This window comes from Chiloscyllium plagiosum, chromosome 45 (assembly GCF_004010195.1).
Source record: "Chiloscyllium plagiosum isolate BGI_BamShark_2017 chromosome 45, ASM401019v2, whole genome shotgun sequence".
Taxonomy (NCBI): Eukaryota; Metazoa; Chordata; class Chondrichthyes; order Orectolobiformes; family Hemiscylliidae; genus Chiloscyllium; species Chiloscyllium plagiosum.
Genome location: NC_057754.1, coordinates 10,487,786 through 10,494,096, shown reverse-complemented (window position 1 = coordinate 10,494,096; position 6,311 = coordinate 10,487,786). Strand labels below are relative to the sequence as shown.

Sequence of the window (6,311 nt, the reverse complement as noted above, 5' to 3'; positions counted from 1 at the left end):
ATGTATGTGTCTGTGTGTGTGTATAGTGCAATGGGGTCACCTGTAGTGTGACATGAACCCAAGGTCCCTGTTGAGGCCATTCCCATGGATACCGAACTTGACTATCAGCCTCTGCTCGGCTACTTTACGTTGCTGCCTGTCCCAAAGTCCGCCTTGGAGGAGGTTACCTGAAGGTCAAATGTCCCAGACCGCTAAAGTGTTCTCTGACATAGGGGGACCACTTCAGTTTGTTGATTGTTGTGCTGTGACGATTCATCTGTTGCCGTAGCCTCTGCTTGATCTCGCCAATGTACCATGCCTTAGGGCATGCAGCCGTGCAGCGTATGAGATAGACAACATTGGCTGAATCGTGTGAGTACCTGCCACGTACATGGTGGGAAGTGTCCCCACACATAATGGTGGTATCCGCATCGATACTCTGACACGTCTTGCAGCGTCTACCATGACTACATCGTATGGTATTATCCTGAAAGCCGGGCAGTTTGCGACGTACAATGATCTGTTTGAGGTTTGGTGGTTGTTTAAAGGCGAGAAGTGAAGGTGTGGGGAAGGTCTTGGCGAGGTGCTCATTCTCATTGATAATGTGTCACAGGCTGCGAAGGTATTCTTCGTAGTCCAGTACTTCCCAGGAGCCAAAAAACTGCCCCATGTTCTTCGCAGCCTGCAACACATTATCAATGTGTGATTTTTAACTTTTTGCTCTTCACTCAGAGTTTCAGAGCCCCAGAAGATCCCGGTAATGGCTGTATCACCTCTACTTGTGCAAAGACAGACACACTCTAGTATGGGATAAGGTGTTGTGATAGGAGATGGAGGTAGTATCAGGTTCTCTCTCGTCTTGGGAGTGAAAATAGTGAGAAGTGGGGAGAGCTATTGTATGGAGTTCCCTGTTCCCTGTCCCCTTTCCTGCAGCAGCATTATATCATTGCCCGACCCTACCTCAGAGCAGTTTGCTGGCGATCAGTGACACTTTGTCAGCTCAACGATACAAGATCTGTCATCGTGTTTAAGGCAGCAGAAATCTTCTGTACCACTATGGCCATGGAATACATGGATACATTGCAATGCCAAGCTTCAAGCTCCACGAGGCAACCATAATCTCTAAGACAGTCATAGAGTCATAGAGATGTACAGCACGGAAACATGCCCTTCAGTCCAACCCGTCCATGCCGACCAGATATCCAAACCCAATCTAGTCCCACCTGCCAGCACCCGGCCCATAACCCTCCCAACTATTCTTACTCATATACCCATCCAAATGCCTTTTAAATGTTGCAATTGTACCAGCCTCCTCTGGCAGCTCATTCCATACACATACCACCCTCTGCGTGAAAAAGTTGCCTCTTAAGTCTCTTTTATATCTTTCCCCTCTCACCCTAAACCTATGCCCTCTAGTTCTGGACTCCCCCACACCAGCGAAAAGACTTTGCCTATTTACCCTATCCATGCCCGTCATAATTTTGTAAACCTCTATAAGGTCACCCCTCAGCCTCCAACACTCCAAGGAAAACAGCCCCAGCCTGTTCAGCCTATAGCTCAAATCCACCACCAGCCCTGGCAATATTCTTGTAAATCTTTTCTGAACCCTTTTAAGTTTCACAACATCTTTCCGATAGGAAGGAGACCAGAATTGCATACAATATTAACCTTCGCCAACCTTAAAAGCCGATGCACTCCTTCAATTGCTGGATAAAAATAGAAATTCCTGAGTTCTGAGGAAATGTCAATTCTGATTTCTCTCCACAGATGCTGCCAGATCTGCTGAGTTTTTCCAGCAATTTCTACTTTTGTCTCTGATTTACAGCATACACAGTTATTTTGGTTTTTAATCCCCTTTCTAGATAGCCTTTACAACCCACCCCACTTCCATCATTCCAGGATTGGAGCAGCCGATGACACAACGTAGGGAATTTCCGTCCTAAGCCTCCCTCTCCTTCAAGATACAGTATATCTTAAAACCAAAACCTTTAATCAACTTTTACATCATAGGAGAGTGACAGTGTGAAAGGTTCCATATAATTGTTGCAATTGCTTGACTCTATGACATTAGGAAGAACACATTTCTTCCCCATCACAGGGTGAACCTTCAGATTAAATTGACTAATGCATCTAGCACCATGGGTAATTTAGCCAATTCACCTAACCTACATATCTTTGGGAGGAAACCCCGCGCAGACCCGTGGAAATTCCACACAGACAGTAAGCCGAGGCAGGAATCGAACCCAGGTCCCTGGTGCTGTGAGGCTGCACTGCTCTCCACTGAGCCCAGGCACAGCGTCCAAAACGGACCGCACTGCGCATGCCTCGACTCGCCATGGGCGCCGCTGTGATTGACGGCGGCTCCGGTCCAATAGGCGGATAGGGGGCGGGCCTGGAGGACCCAGGCGACACCGGCTGGTCCTCCAGCCAATCGGAGCAAGTGATGCGCGAGCCAGTGCAAATCACGTGATTGTCTTTGTCCGGAGGGGCAATGTCAGGGTGAGAGAAGGTCTCGCGCTGGGGGAAGGTGCAGGACGTGGTACAAAAAGGCAAAGTGGGGGAGAACTGCTGTTGGTGTGGATTCACAGTATTGGCTTCAGGCAGCGTAATTGCTCCTGTTACGCTTTAGAGACAAAACAACTGCAGGGGCTGGAAGTACACAGCAAGCCAGGCAGCATTAGATAATTAGTGGAGCAGCAATGTCTGTAACTCGGTCAGAGCTCCATGTTTTCTACTGAAGACTCAGTGCAGGAAGCCTTGCTTTAAAGATTGTGATCTGTCAAAGCACATCCGTCTGTCCAGTGTTCATATAATTGGGATCAGAACGCTAATTCACCTCTCTGCTCCTTGATAACTCTCTGTCAATAGCTGGTTTCCTCGCTTTAATAATGGGTGCAGCTCTGCATTCTTCTGGGTGGGGCTGAAGAGCTTCAAAACAGAGGAGATGGCCTGGGGTGGAGGATGCAGTGAGATAGAGAGACACTCACTGAGATCCTTCTGGGTGTGCACTGAGAGAGAGAGTCACTGAGATCCTCCTAGGGGGAGGGGGGCACTGAGAGAGAGAGACTGCCATCCTCCAGGGGTCTGTGTGTGTGTGGGGGGGTGGTGTGGTGAAAAAGAGAAATGTTCGTCTTTTTGCAACAATCTTGTACTGTTTTCTGGAGTTCCATCCTGGACTGACCTTTTTCGTTTGTGAATTTGTTTTACAGGATATTAATTGATTGCAGACCTGGATCTCAGAGCACGTTCTGACAGAAAGCGGAGTCATCAGGGTCTGAATATCACTGGCATTTAACTGTGGAAGGAAAGAGGTTTGTCTGTTTTGTCTGTGGGAGAATATTTCTGATATGTTTGCAAAATATTTAAATTTTTGGTTAGATCACCCCTGGCATATGTGCTCAGTTCTGGATACTGTAGCTGAAGAAGGAGATATTGGCCTGAGAGAGAGCACACAGTTATCCAATTAATATCCCTCTCTTTGAAAGAACAGTCATAGAGCCATAGAGATGTACAGCATGGAAACAGACACTTTGGCCCAACCTGTCCATGCCGACCAGATATCCCAAACCAACCTAGTCCCACCTGCCAGCACCTGGCTCATATCCCTCCAAACACTTCCTATTCCTATACCCATCCAAATGCCTCTTAAATGTTGCAATTGTACCAGCCTCCACCATATCCTCTGGCAGCTCATTCCATACACGTACCATCCTCTGTGTGAAAAAGTTGCCACTTAGGTCTCATTTTTATATCTTTCCCCTCTCACCCTAAACTTATGCCCTCTAGTTCTGGACTCCCTGACCCCAGGGAAAAGACTTTGCCTATTTATCCTATCCATGCCCCTCATAATGTCACCCTTCAGCCTCTGACGCTCCAGGGAAAACAGCCAGAGTCTGTTCAGCCTCTCCCTGTAGCTCTCATCCTCCAAACCTGGCAACATCCTTGTAAATCTTTTCAAAATCCTTTCAAGTTTCACAACATCTTTCCGATAGGAAGGAGACCAGAATTGCACGCAATATTCCAACAGTGGCCTAACCAATGTCCTGTATAGCCGCAACGTGACCTCCCAACTCCTGTACTCAATCCTCTGACCAATAAAGGAAAGCATACCATACACCACCTTCACTATCCTATCTACCGCGATTCTACTTTCAAGGAGCTATGAGCCTGCACTCCAAGGTCTCTTTGTTCAGCAACACTCGCTAGGACCTTACCATCAAGTGTATAAGTCCTGCTAAGATTTGCTTTCCCAAAATGCAGCACCTCACATTTATCTAAATTAAACTCCATCTGCCACTTCTCAGCCCATTGGCCCATCTGGTCCAGATCCTGTTGTAATCTGAGGTAACCCTCTTCGCTGTTCACTACACCTCCAATTTTGGTGTGATCTGCAAACTTCCTAACTGTACCTCTTATGCTCGCATCCTAATCACTTATGTAAATGATAAAAATAGAGGACCCAGCACCGATCCTTGTGGCACTCCACTGGTCACAGGCCTTGACAGACAGAGCTCAACTCCCCACTGGGGAAGGATCCAGTTCTTTTATTTATTAATGGACCCAATGACCAGATGAACAAGTGACAAAAATACACGCTCGGAGCCCTGTAACAGTAACCAAAAACCAATGGGAAAACGAGGAAGCTGACTAAATTGGAATGTCAATGGGAAGGAAAGTGTTGCACCCCAACCCCTATAGTGCCCACCTATCTTGAAAAGCTGCAAAATTATGAGGGAACATTGCTTGCTTCCTTTCCGAGGACACTCTGGGTAAGAATCCAGTTTCTTTTCATTCTGTAAATAAATCCAATCATAACATTTCAAACATACGGAAAGAATTTGTCCTCCTGAGCTTTAATGATTATTCTTCCTTTTCTGAACTGGGGACCTTTCAAGTGTGAGGTGGGAACCATTACACTACAGAAAAGCGGTCCTGAGAACCCAGGGTGTTTTGTTAGAATAAACTCACTCCCACCAAAATTACCAAAATACCCAATTAACAAACAATGCCCACCAGGGTCACTAGAGAGAACTAAAATACCAAATTAACCATGTGCTCAATTGGAAACAGGAGCACCCACCAGATGCAGAATGAAAACAACAATCTAAAAAGGTGTAAGAGAGCAAGGTAGGGTAGGAATGAACCTGGCTGTTGTCTTTTTACCAATTATTAAGTGTAACTTAAATAGTTGTTTTGTAACCCTGAGCTGCGTTTTTAATTTAAGATGTTGCAGTTTCGCATTCAGGAGCTGCCATTTCACTTTCATAGCCACTGTGAACAAACTAGGTATTTTTTCTGTTATCAAGAAATGCACTATGAAATCAACTAATTACAGCAGCAAATACTGCCAACTAGGGACAGTGTAAAAGTAAAAGAAATCAAAATGGGGAAAAATGAGCAAGCAGAACATAGCTCTTTATTTTGAGAAACCAACCATCAATCTCTTGGAAACAAAATGCTGAACAGCCAAAGAGAAAATGGTTTACAAAGACATTAAGGCTCACTTACTGAACAACTGCCACAATCTCCAATTCCAAGATTCACAAGTTGCTGAGTGAAGGCCATTCTCCGTATCCCAACCCCAAATGCTTGACCCTTCTTTCTGAGACTGTGTCCCTATGGGGGACCTGCCCCAGGTTGACCCTGACAAGATTCTTCAGAATCCATTGGACACAATGAGATCCTCTCACATTCTTCTAAACTCCAGACACCCAGATTTCTCTGCCCCTGTCACAGGACAGCACCTCCCCCTCCCAATCTCAGAAGCCTCCTGGAGTGAGGCTCAGTGTCAAATTTTCTGTCTGTATTATAAACACATTCTCTTGCATCAGGATCCACATCCTGCTCTGACTGTGATCATTTGGCCCCAGGCAACAACCGCTGTTCCCTGACCCTCTCCCCCAGCCAATGCCTCCCCTGTGCTGGCCAAGGCAGAGATTCACCTGTTTGTGTTTACTGAGGGTGAGGCGTCGCTCTGTGAATTCTGCCTGTAGTTTCTCAGAGACCAAGGTCACCTGGAACGGGCCGTAGTAGCTGGAACCATCTTGAGGCCAGAATGCAACATAGGTCTAGGACACAATCAGAGATTGATTACAGGACAGAGCATGGTCAGTCAGTCAGGTCTCTGCACCCCACCCTGCACATTTTCACCCACAATCCAGCAGGAACAGTGGGCAGCCCATTGGTGCCTGATGATGTAGAAATGCCCAACGCTGCCCAATGGCCTACACCATCCCACCCCATCTCTAACCACACCCCTGTCTCTAACCACACCCCCTGTCTCTAACCACACCCCCATCTCTAACCACACCCCTGTCTCTAACCACACCCCT

At 46.7% G+C, this 6,311-nt stretch overlaps 1 protein-coding gene across 1 annotated transcript in view; it reads left to right on the top strand.

Moving 5' to 3' along the window:
• Positions 1 to 2,498: 2,498 nt before the first annotated feature.
• Positions 2,499 to 6,311, top strand: part of LOC122543940 (zinc finger protein 239-like) — a 10,664-nt gene continuing 6,851 nt past the window's right edge. Inside the window, exons 1-2 of the mRNA XM_043682893.1 lie at positions 2,499 to 2,584; positions 3,189 to 3,290. The gene's annotated coding sequence lies outside the window, so the exon portion shown is untranslated. The remainder of the gene's footprint in view (positions 2,585 to 3,188; positions 3,291 to 6,311) is intronic.